The sequence below is a fragment of the Lycorma delicatula genome, chromosome 13 (assembly GCF_047948215.1).
Source record: "Lycorma delicatula isolate Av1 chromosome 13, ASM4794821v1, whole genome shotgun sequence".
Lineage (NCBI taxonomy): Eukaryota > Metazoa > Arthropoda > Insecta > Hemiptera > Fulgoridae > Lycorma > Lycorma delicatula.
This window is the reverse complement of record NC_134467.1, coordinates 41,142,940-41,155,752: the sequence shown is the minus strand read 5'-3', so window position 1 is coordinate 41,155,752 and position 12,813 is coordinate 41,142,940. Positions and strand designations below refer to the sequence as shown.

At 33.7% G+C, this 12,813-nt stretch overlaps 1 protein-coding gene across 2 annotated transcripts in view; it reads right to left on the bottom strand.

Annotated features, from left to right (window-relative positions):
* Positions 1–9,678, bottom strand: part of LOC142333732 (uncharacterized) — a 28,655-nt gene extending 18,977 nt beyond the window's left edge. The window contains exon 1 of one of the 2 annotated variants that reach the window (XM_075381179.1): positions 9,547–9,678. The gene's annotated coding sequence lies outside the window, so the exon portion shown is untranslated. Of the gene's footprint in view, positions 1–9,530 lie in introns of both variants that reach the window. The other variant, XM_075381180.1, reaches the window with a different exon arrangement.
* Between the last annotated feature and the right edge of the window lie 3,135 nt (positions 9,679–12,813).

The window sequence follows — 12,813 nt, the reverse complement described above, 5'->3', positions numbered from 1 at the left end:
AAGAATGAAAACTCGTTGTTCTATGGTAAAAGACATTCTGTTCATAATACGACCGCAAACGGCACAAAAGTTTACACAGCTCAAGGAGAATCGACTCACACTGCCGTATCTATACCGGTTGAGTAGCGCTACCAACTTCGTGTCACAAAACAAAATTTCCCTTCTTAAAAAAAAATTACCAGACATTAACAATTGGGTAACAGGACTAAAAAATCACTCTGTATTTTAATGTTATACAGAGGAGAGTTCTTCTTCTGCTATTCTTATATTTTTAATTTTCTGCCACATCGATTGAATGTTTTAGTGCATATTGGTTATTCAATGTCCCCTTTTTGTATAATATACAGTGAAATCCGCAATTAACAAGATTTATTGTAACGAGAACTTGGTTGTAACAAACAAAATTCCGCAATTTGTTTGGTTTGCTATCTCGTTAAAGATAAATTAACCTGCTTTAAGCGAGATACCAACCCATCATAAACTTGATTATTACGAGCATTTTGATTTTTTAAAATAGTGTAATTCAAAAAAAGGTTAAATAACAACCAAATAATCTCAACGCAAGGGAAATTCCATTTCTTCATTAACGAAATATATATTTACAATTTATGACATTTTATCTTAGCCTTTTTCAAGTCTGAACGGTGAACAAAAGGTTTGTAACAGGACGTAGGTACAGTACATGTTCTACTGCGGTATTACAAAGGATGGTAGTTATTTTAATTACTGGGATTTTTCTGTGTAAAAAATTCCAGGAAAGTCTGAGACCAACAAAGATTTGTCAAGACGGCTTGAACAGGTTCATCAACTATATAGCATATTTTAAACGATTCAACTGAAAGTGTGAAGAAGGGCATGTTTAAAGATAATTTTACCCCTCCTACTCCCACCGGTAAATTCAGTAGTCATAATTTTCAGTTTAAGAATACAGTATTGTATTATAGAATTAATTAAACAAACAGTATTTCGTTAAAGCGATCGATCAGATACCCAGTAGCCAATTAAAGTACAGTAATACTATAGTCGCTTCAGTAAATGCGTTTACATTTTAGTATTTCATGGTAAAAAAATATGGCACGCCATATTTCAACGTAATACAGGGTCCGGCATATAAATCTGATCATTTTGTAGTAATTGTTATGTTGGCACCACTGTCAATGAGAAGGCGAGAGTGTTGTACATCAACAGGTCTATTCATGCTATTTCAGTAGCCAGTATTTCGTGGTCGGGTGAACAACAAGCATTTGTGATCGAAGCCTATTTTAAAAATAATGATTCGGTTATTGTAACACAGCGTTTATTTCGCAGATATTTCAATATAAATCGACACGCGTCTGTTCCTAGTAGGAATAGAATATTGTTGTGGGTGAAGAATTTTAGGAACACATCGTCTGCTTTAAAAATGAAACCAACAGGACAAAAACGGACTCTGAGAACGCCTGAAAACATTAACGCTCTAAGGTTAGCTGTTACACGGTCTCCACGACGTTAACCAGCGAGTCATACTGCTGCGCTAGCCATTTGTGATCGAAGTGTACGACGAATTCTTCATGCCGACCTGAAGTTCCATCCGTATAAGATGATGTTAGTGCAGCAACTTACTTAATGCGAATGATTGGGCGTCTCGCAAAGCAGCTTGCGAGGTTATCCTCAAAAATGCCCACCAGGATGCCATTATTATTTTAAGTGACGAGGCGCATTTTCATCTGTCACGATTTGCGAAATAAACAAAATTACCGTTATTGGGATTCGCATAATCCACGGCAAATTCTTGAAAAACCACTTCACAGTCGATATGTTACAGTGTGGTGTGCGGTTTCAAAGTTCGGCATAATCGGCCCGTATTTTTTTTGAGAAGTTAAATCACAGAGTAACAGTAACATCTCATCGATACGTATGAATTTATGAATACGAATGAATTTCTGGGATCGAAACTGAATGACTTTCAAGGACATGAAATTTGGTTTCAACAGGATGGTGACACCCCCCCCCCCCGTACGGCGATAATCGCAAGGCATGTTCTGCGAGAAACCTTTCCTGGACGTTTGATTTCCCGATTTGGCGACATTCCTTGGCCAGCGCGTTCACCTGATCTGGCTGTTTGTGATTTTTTTCTGTGGGAGTATCTCAAATATAAAGTCTTCAGTAGTCGACCACAGTCAATTGCAGAACTCTCCATTCAACGAGAAATTGAAGCGGTTCCACAAGTGATGATTGAGCGAGTAATGTCAAATTTTAGAATGAGGTTAAGTGAGTGTGTGAGGCGTAATGGAAAACATTTGGACGACATAATATTCAAATAAAAAAAAAATCTATGTAAGTAATTCATTATAAATTGCAAAAATTGATTTTTAATTTGATATATTAAATGTTTTAATAGTACGAAACACAGTTTAATTATTATCCCTAAAAAATCGTCAGGTTTATATGCCGGATCCTGTATTTCCATGATGAAGACCATATACCATTCTCAGAATGGATTCAAATTTGAATCATTTCTTAGATTAGTTTTACGGTTATTAGCCGCCAGAGGGCGCTGCAGTAGATATACTTCTTCAAAACACCTTTTAAATGTTTCTAAGTGTTTTTAACTTCAACAAGGCTACATTGTTGCGTGGATTATTAAATAATTTGCCCTTACTAATCTGTAAAAAAATATTAAATAATAAATAAAGTTTAAAAATACGATGAAAAAAACATTAAAAAACGTGAAAATGTATTTTTACCTTATAATCTTCTGTGACAATGTAGATTATTGTTTTTAAGACAATAAATATAAGATTTTGATTAACTATGTGTGGCTATGATGATACCTAAAGCTTATCTATGCTGCCGGCCTCCGTGACGCGAGTAGTAGCGTCTCGGCCTATCATCTGAAGTTCCCGGTTTCGAATCCCGGTCAGGCATGGTATTTTCACATACGCTATAAATCGTTCATCACATCATCTGAAGTAATACCTAACGATCGTCTCGGAGGTTACAAAAAAAAAGCTTGTCAATACAGTGTACGGTTCACGCACGACGTTCAATAAAAATATTAAATTTTGTGTTTTAAAAACAATATCACAATGTCACAAAGGTAAATATACATTTATTTTATTACTAGCAGACCCGACAATGCTTCGCTATTGCTATATATATATATATATATAGAGAGAGAGAGAGAGAGAGTATGTGTATGTGAGTGTGTGTGTGTGTGGGAGAGAGAGAGTTTAAATGAACACAATTGAAGATTTGATAAAAAAATTAAAAACTGAACTTCACAAATTTTACCTTTCACTTATTCTCCTTCCCCTTTCCCCTTTCCAACTTCTCCCTTTCACCTCTCTCAAAATTTCCTTTTGAACCTTTCCCGTTTTCCTCTTCCACCTTTTCCCCTTTTTCCCGTTTTCCATTTTCCCCTTTTTCCCTATTGCCCGCACGTGAATCGGTCCATTAGTTTTTTGGTCTTTAGCGGACTAACATATGAACATGCCATTTATATATATATATATATATATATATATATATATATATATATATATATATATATATATATATATATTGGAAGGACAGGTAGAAGGAAAAAATTGTGTAGGCAGGCCACGTTTGGAATATGTAAAACAAATTGTTAGGGATGTAGGATGTAGAGGGTATACTGAAATGAAACGACTAGCACTAGATAGGGAATCTTGGAGAGCTGCATCAAACCAGTCAAATGACTGAAGACAAAAAATATATATATATATATATATATATATATAGAGAGAGAATAAAAATTCTGTTTGTATATTTGTATGTTTGTTTGTTTCGTAAATATCTCGACACAGGCCCCACCTAGCGGGTATAGTTTTTGCAAAAATATTTCTTTTCACCGTTACTAATATTCATATTCTGAATATGAACCAAATCGGTCCATAAATACAATTTTTCTAAATATCTCAAACTCAGCGCCATCTAGCGGGTTCATTTTTTGCAGAGATAATTCTTTTCATGTAAGTACACGTATTCTGAATAAGAGACAAATGGTACCATAAATACAATTTTTCGAAATATCTCGACGCCAGCGCCACCTAACGGATCCAAACTAATTCAGAATCCTTCCCTGGCATGCGTCCAACCATTCCCCAAAGTTTCATCGTTGTCGGATGAATGGTTTAAGACATAAGAGATATACAGACAGACAAACATTCATTTATATATATATATATATATATATATATATATATATAGATTAAGCATTTCATTCTAACCAGAATGACTGTTTTTTTTTAAAATCGATCGATAAAAAAAGGAATTACTATAAAAACTTGATGACATATTTTACTGTCGGATTTCATCTGCATAGTTTATAAAAAATTATTGAACTATAAAAATAATTCAAATGTATAAATAAATTTAATAGATGACAAAAAAATTTAAAAAATTTAACATTATAGAGTAAAATTTAAATTTAACAAAATAGAGTATTTAGTACATTGCATTATAATGATATTTAATTCCACACTTGAAAAAATATGCAACTATCTGATTCTGAAATATGTAGTATAGAATACAAATATTATTTATTGGTTATTACAAAGAATTATGAGAAAACAATAAGCAATACTAATTAATGAAAACGAGTAAAAAGAACCATACCATTTAAAGATAGAAAATTCCTTCAAAATATTAAAAGTCTAGCATAATAAAATAAATGCCGTGATGAGTCGGAAAGGATATTTATGCACACAGAAAAAAAAGTATATTCTGAAAAATGAAAATTGTTTAAAAAATGAATTTTAATTCATTATACTCCAAGCAGGTATTGAAAGATTAAGACCTGAGAACCTGGTGTTCTTCATGCTGACCTCAGATGATAACTGGAGGGCTTTTGACACGTTTTCAATGAAAGTGTTACGCCCTAAGGACGCTGAGGTGAGACAAAAAAATTTTCATTTGAAATAATATCGCATGAAGAAGTAAATGATTAATAATATACTATTCAATCTAGCAATACAGATAATAATTGTAAATATGCATTTTTAGAAGTTAATGAAAATTTCATTAAGTGAATACCAGAAATGTAATATCTTTTGGCGATTCTGCCGCAAAAGAAAAGAATAAAAATACCAAATTATAAAGCAAAAATAACGAAACAGCTTCTAGGAATATATATTACTAGCTCCCCGTCAAAGCTTTTCCAGCGCTATGTGGTCATTTTTGCGTTTCCCGTAGCAGTCAATCTTTTAATTTTAGGTTTATTAATCAAGTAACCGTAGGGGTACAGCCAGTCACACATACATTAACGATGGCAATGACTGTGTTGGTCATACTACTTTGGTACCCCTTAAAAAACCGGAATTTAGAAAACCCAAAAATGGTTTTTAAATATTTATCTGCAGAGTATTTTTTCCCCCTATTCTCCTGAGCCGGACATATAGTTATGTAAAACTTGGCCCAGGGAAGCGTCCTTAACCCATCGGGTTGATCTAGTGGTAAACGCGTCTTCCCAAATCAGCTGATTTGGAAGTTGAGAGTTCCAGCGTTCAAGTCCTAGTAAAGTCAGTTATTTTTACACGGATTTGAATACTAGATCGTGTATACCGATGTTCTTTAGTGGTTGGGTTTCAGTTAACTACACACCTCAGGAATGGTCGAACTTAGACTGTACACTTCATTTACACTCATACATATCATCCTCTGAAGTATTATATGTACGGTAATTACCGGAGGCTAAACAGGAAAAAGAAAGAAAGGGAAGCCTCCTTAAACTCTAAGGGGGCCTCCCCCCCCCCAACCGGAAGTTCGGCCTCCCATTTGGATTTTTCTCTCTTTGCCTGCTTCCAATCCCCAGGAGGCTTCTTTTCAAGTGTGGAATTAAAAATCATTATCGATATATCGATTTTCAAATAAAAAGTCATTCTGGTTAGAATGAAATGCTTAATCTATATACATAAAAATGAATGTTTTTGTCTGTCTGTATGTCTCTTATCCCTTCCTAAACCGTTCATCCGATTGCGATGAAACTTTGTGGAATAGTTGGACGCATGCCAGGTAAGGTTTCTGAATTAGTTTGGACCCGCTAGGTGGCGCTGGCATTGAGATATTTCGAAAAATTGTATTTATGGTCCGATTTGCCTCATATTCAGAATACATGTTACTTACATGGAAAGACTTATATCTGTAAAAAATGAAACCGCTAGATGGCGCTGGAGTTGAGATATTTAGAAAAATTATATTTATGGACCGATTTGGTTCATATTCAGAATATGAATATTAGTTACGTGAAAAGAAATATATTTTTCAAAAACTATACCCGCTAGCTGGGGATAGTGTCGAGATATTTACGAAACAAACTTATATATAAACAGATTTTTATTTTATATATAAGGCATGTTCGTATGTGTGTCCGCTAAAGACCAAAAAAACTTATGGGCAGATTTACACGTGGGTAAAAGGGAAAAAGGGGAGAATTGAAAACGAGGAAAAGGGGAAAAGGTGGACAGAGAAAAGAGGAATGCGGGAAAGGGTAAAAAGGAAACTGGCAGAGGGGTTGAAGAAGAAGGGTGAAAGGGAGAAGTGGAAAAGGGAAAAGGTGAATAAGTGAAAGGTAAAATTTGTGAAGTTCAGTTTTTTAATTTTTTTATCAAATTTTCAACTGTGTTCATTTAAACACTCTCTCTCACTCTCTCTCTCTCTCTCTCTCTCTATATATATATATATATATATATATATATATATATATATATACATATAGAGCAATCGCGAAGCATTGCTAGTATTTTATAAAATAAAATATCGTTTAATAAAATTTCCTCCTCTATGAATCATGAGACCTTGCCGTTGGTGAGGGGGCTTGAGTGCTCAGGGATACAGAGTAGCTGGACCGAAGGTGCAACCATATCGGAGAGGTATCTGTTGAGAGCCAGACTAAGGAATGATTCCTGAAAGAGGGCAGCAGCTCTTTCAGTAGTTGTTAGGGGCGTGAGTCACAATGACTTAAACGGCCATATCAACATCACTCAGTCCTCTGAGTACTGCGCAGCTGAAAGCAATGGAAAACTACAGCTGTTTTTTTTTCCAAGAAAATGTGGCTCTCTGCATTTTCAAAAGCAATAATGGAGGCGCCTTCCTTGGTAAAATAGTCCCCCGTTCGGATCTCCGGGTGGGGACTACTAAGGAAGGGGTCACCAGAAAAGTAAAAAATAACATTCTACGAGTCGGAGCGTGGAATGTTAGAAGCTTAAAAAAGGTTGGTAGGCTAGAGAATTTAAAAAGGTAAATGGATAGGTTAAACGTGGATATAGTAGAAATTAGTGAGGTTCGGTGGGAAGAGGAAGGCGACTTTTGGTCGGGTGACTTTAGAGTAATTAACTCAGCGTCAAATAATGGGCATGCAGGAGTAGGGTTCGTGATGAACAAGAAGATAGGGAGGAGAGTGGAGTATTTCAAGACGCATAGCGTTAGAGTCATTGAATAAGGATAAAATCAAAACCTAAACCGACAACGATTGTTAACGTCTATATGCCTACAAGCGCCCATGATGATGATGAGGTAGAATGTGTATACGAAGAGATTGATGAAGCAATTAAACACGTAAAAGGAGATGAAAATTTAATAATAGTTGGAGATTGGAATGCAAGCATTGGAAAAGGCAAGGAAGGAAATATAGTGGGTGAATACGGGCTGGGCAAAAGGAATGAAAGAGGGGACCGACTTATAGAGTTTTGCACGAAGTATAATTTAGTAATTGCCAACACCCACTTTAAAAATCATAATAGAAGAATATACACTTGGAAAAAGCCAGGCGATACTGCAAGGTATCAGATAGATTATATCATGGTTAAGCAAAGATTTAGAAATCAACTCGTGGACTGCAAAACTTACCCTGGAGCAGACATTGATAGCGACCATAATTTGGTGATAATGAATTGTAGATTGGGGTTTAAAAACCTGAAGAAAAGGTGTCAGATGAATCGGTGGAATTTAGAGAAGCTTGAGGAAGAGGAGGTAAAGAAGATTTTTGAGGAGGACATCGCAAGAGGTCTGAGTAAAAAAGATAAGGTAGAAAATGTAGAAGAAGAATGGGAGAATGTTAAAAAGGAAATTCTTAAATCAGCAGCAGCAAACTTAGGCGGAATAAAGAGAACTGGTAAAAACCTTGGGTTTCAGACGATATATTGCAGCTGATGGATGAACGTAGAAAATATAAGAATGCTAGTGATGAAGAAAGTAAAAGGAACTATCGGCAATTAAGAAATGCTATAAACAGGAAGTGCAAACTGGCGAAAGAAGAGTGGATTAAAGAAAAGTGTTTAGAAGTGGAAAGAGAAATGAACATTGGTAAAATAGACAGAGCATACAGGAAAGTTAAGGAAAATTTTGGGGTACATAAATTAAAATCTAATGTTTGGAGTGTCGCTTTATATGGAAGTGAAACTTGGACAATCGGAGTATCTGAGAAGAAAAGGTTAGAAGCTTTTGAAATGTGGTGCTATAGGAGAATGTTAAAAATCAGATGGGTGGATAAAGTGACAAATGAAGAGGTATTGCGGCAAATAGATGAAGAAAGAAGCATTTGGAAAAATATAGTTAAAAGAAGAGACAGACTTATAGGCCACATACTTAGGCATCCTGGAATAGTCGCTTTAATTTTGGAAGGACAGGTAGAAGGGAAAAATTGTGTAGGCAGGCCACGTTTGGAATATGTAAAACAAATTGTTAGGGATGTAGGATGTAGAGGGTATACTGAAATGAAACGACTAGCACTAGATAGGGAATCTTGGAGAGCTGCATCAAACCAGTCAAATGACTGAAGACAAAAAAAAAAAAAAAAAATAATAAAATTTACAACAATTAACATGTGATAGGATTAAAAAGTTGACGTGGCAGCCATTTTAATTTTTTACCTTCGTAATTGAATTATTTATATGGAAATTTCATCTCTCTCTCTCTCTCTCTCTCTCTCTCTCTCTCTCTCTCTCTCTCTCTCTCTCTCTCTCTCTGTGTGTGTGTGTGTGTGTGTGTGTGTGTGTGTGTGTGTGTGTGTGTGTGTGTGTGTGTGTGATTTGAATCTTCAAATGAATACCAAACTACATTCCATATAATATATAGATAATATATATATATCTATATATATACGTTTAGATATACGTGTATTCCTTTAAACGTTCATCAATCATTAAAATAAAAGTATTTAATTAAAGATAAATCATGTTTATTTATCAAAACTATTAATTTTAAATTAGTTATAAAAGGTTAATTAATTACTGTAAAAATTTTAGCAATTTTTTAATTTTTTTTGTCTTCAGTCATTTGACTGGTTTGAAGGAGCTCTCCAAGATTCCCTATCTAGTGCTAGTCGCTTCATTTCGGTACACCCCCTACATCCTACATCCCTAACAATTTATTTTACATATTCCAAATGTTGCCTGCCTAAACAATTTTTTCCTTCTACTTGACCCTCTAATATTAAAGCGACTATTCCAGGATGCCTTAATATGTGGCCTATAATTTTTTTAATTAAATATGTTTAATATTAGGAAGAATATAATAAAAATAATAATTACGTGAACTCCAACTCACTTCAGTAGTAATTCGATCAGGATAGAATAACAGGACAGAATAAAGTAATAATCATAACAACTGTTTTTATAGCAGCTGTAATATTAAAAAATGTACGTGTTTATTACGTAAAAACTAAAACAAAAGTCTGTATTTACATTCTTGCACAAAAACAATGCAAACAGATATTTGTTGAAAACATTATCTCGTTTAAATATCTATATACTACACAAGTTATAATTTAAAAAAAAAAATTTTATAATTTACAAAAAAAAACAACATTTTATTGTATTTATTTTATTACTAGCTGACCAGTTAATGCTTCGCTATTGCTAGATTTGAGTATATATATATAGATTAAATGAACACAATTGAAAGTTTGATAAAACATTAAAAAACTGAACATTACGGAAGATCAAACAAATTTCCTCTTTTCCCTCCTTCTCACTTCCAACCTTAACCCCTTCTCCTCTTTCCCAATTTCCTTTCTTCCCTTTTTTGCAAAAATATTTCTTTTCACATAAGGAAGAGATCTTTAACAGCAATTTTAACCCTAATAAAGATCTTAAAACCGACGTAACAAAAATAATTTCAAACGTCATCGATGAAATACGTGAAAAATATATCTGCCAAAATTGTTCAATCTCAGTGTAAATAAATGTCAGGTAAAACATAATTTTTAACAAAAGATTACGCGTATTTTGTTTTATAATGATTAATTATAGTATTTAACTATTATAATACTATAAAAATTTATAATAACTTATATTTTTGTTCAGTAACCAGGGTTACTCCGATACGTTAATCGACCATCTTCATCTTTTCTTTTGTCTTCAGTATTTGACTGGTTTGATGCAGCTCTCCAAGATTCCCTATCTAGTGCTTAGTCGTTTCATTTCAGTATACCCTCTACATCCTACATCCCTAACAATTGGTTTTACATATTCCAAACGTGGCCTGCCTACACAATTTTTTCCTTCTACCTGTCCTTCCAATATTAAAGCGACTATTCCAGGATGCCTTAGTATGTGGCCTATAAGTCTGTCTCTTCTTTTAACCATATTTTTTAACCATCTTCATCAGAATTTCAAAACAAAAGAGTAAAAAAGAGACTGAAAGTTCGTACAAGTACTCCAAACGAAAGCAAACTTTCACGAAAATGGTACCACCTATCCGATGAATGGTGGTAACACATTTTTACTTCTAATTGGTCGAAACAGTCAACCTCAGATCGTACGATCTGGTCGGATCAACTTTGGTGTTGGGGGGGTAATTAACTGAAGAGGCAAGTCCGTTATTTTTGACTTCTCACGTGAAACATGATATTAGTCGAAAGGCTGTTGAAAAATTAACGGGTTAAAATGTAAGGAAGTACTTCCACAACTAGAGAACGATGAAAACTATGAAAAGTTAGCAAAAATTAAAAATAAAATTATAATTATTAATAACAGGAAATGAATTTAAAAAATTAAATAAAAGAGAAAACATGTTTCTTGGCTTTAATAAAATAAAATAATATAACAAGAATTTTTCTATTAAATTTTTATTAAGAAAACAAGGTTTTTTCCAGTTATTATTCCAAAAATGACCCTAAATATTAAGATTGTGGTGGATCTTGTCACACTACACTTGACACAGTAACAAAAGAGAAGTTGGCTTCAAAATCAATAAATCGTTAAGGGGGATATATAGGATGCAATATTTTTCTAATTTTTACCATTATTGTGTCATCTAATTATGAACTTTATTGTTTACCATTTGATTTGACCCATGTGTTTTGCCTATATGTAAATTTAGTTGAAACTACAAGGCAAGAAAAAAAATTATACATACGATTCTAAATGGATAATCGATAGTATTTTTAGTATCGATTTATTTGTATCGAAAATAGTTGTGTTTTAACATTTGTGTTTTGATTTAATTTTTTTTTGTCTTCAGTCATTTGACTGGTTTGATGCAGCTCTCCAAGATTCCCTATCTAGTACTAGTCGTTTCATTTCGGTATACCCCCTACATCCCTAACAATTTGTTTTACATATTCCAAACGTTGTCTGCCTATACAATATTTTCCTTCTACCTGACCCTCCATTATTAAAGCGACTATTCCAGGATGCCTTAACATGTGGCTTATAAGTCTGTCTATTTTTTTAACTATATTTTTCTAAATGCTTCTTTCTTCATCTATTTGCTGCAACACTTCTTCATTTGTCACTTTATCCACACATCTGATTTTTAACATTCTCCTATAGCACCACATTTAAAAAGCTTCTATACTTTTCTTATTAGGTATTCCGATCGTCCAAGTTTCACTTCTGTTTAAAGCGATGCTCCAAATATATACTATCAAAAATCTTTTCCTGACGTTTAAATTAATTTTTGATGTAAACAAATTATATTTCTGACTGAAATCTCGTTTCGCCTGTGCTATTCGTCATTTTATATCGCTCTTACTTCGTCCATATTTTGTAATTCTACTTCCCAAATAACAGAATTCTTCTATCTCCATAACCTCTTCTCCTCCTATTTATAAATTCAATGGTCCATCTTTGTTATTTCTACTACATTTCATTACTTTTGTTTTGTTCTTGCATAAGACTTCATCCATGCCGTTCATTATTTCTTCTAAATCCTTTTTACTCTCAGCTAAAATGACTGTATCATAAGCAAATCGTAGCATCTTTATCTTTTCACCTTGTACTGTTACTCCGGATCTAAATTGTTCTTTAACATCATTAACTGTTAGTTCTACGTAAAGATAAAAATATAACGGGGAAGGGAACATCCTTGTCGGACTCCTTTCTTATTACGGCTTCTTTCTTATGTTCTTCAATTGTTACTGTTGCTGTTTGGTTCCTGTACATGTTAGCAATTGTTCTTCTATCTCTGTATTTGAACCCTATTTTTTTTTAAATGCTGAACATTTTATTCTAGTCTACGTTATCGAATGCCTTTTCTAGGTCTATAAATACCAATTCTTCTATCTCCATAACCTCTTCTCCTCCTATTTATAAATTCAGTGGTCCATCTTTGTTATTTCTACTACATTTCATTACTTTTGTTTTGTTCTTGCGTCAGACTTCATCCATGCCATTCATTATTTCTTCTAAATCCTTTTTACTCTCAGCTAAAATGACTGTATCATAATCAAATCGTAGCATCTTTATCTTTTCACCTTGTACTGTTACTCCGGATCTAAATTGTTCTTTAACATCATTAACTGTTAGTTCTACGTAAAGATTAAAATGTAACGGTGAAGGGAACATCCTTGTCGGACTCCCTTTCTTATGT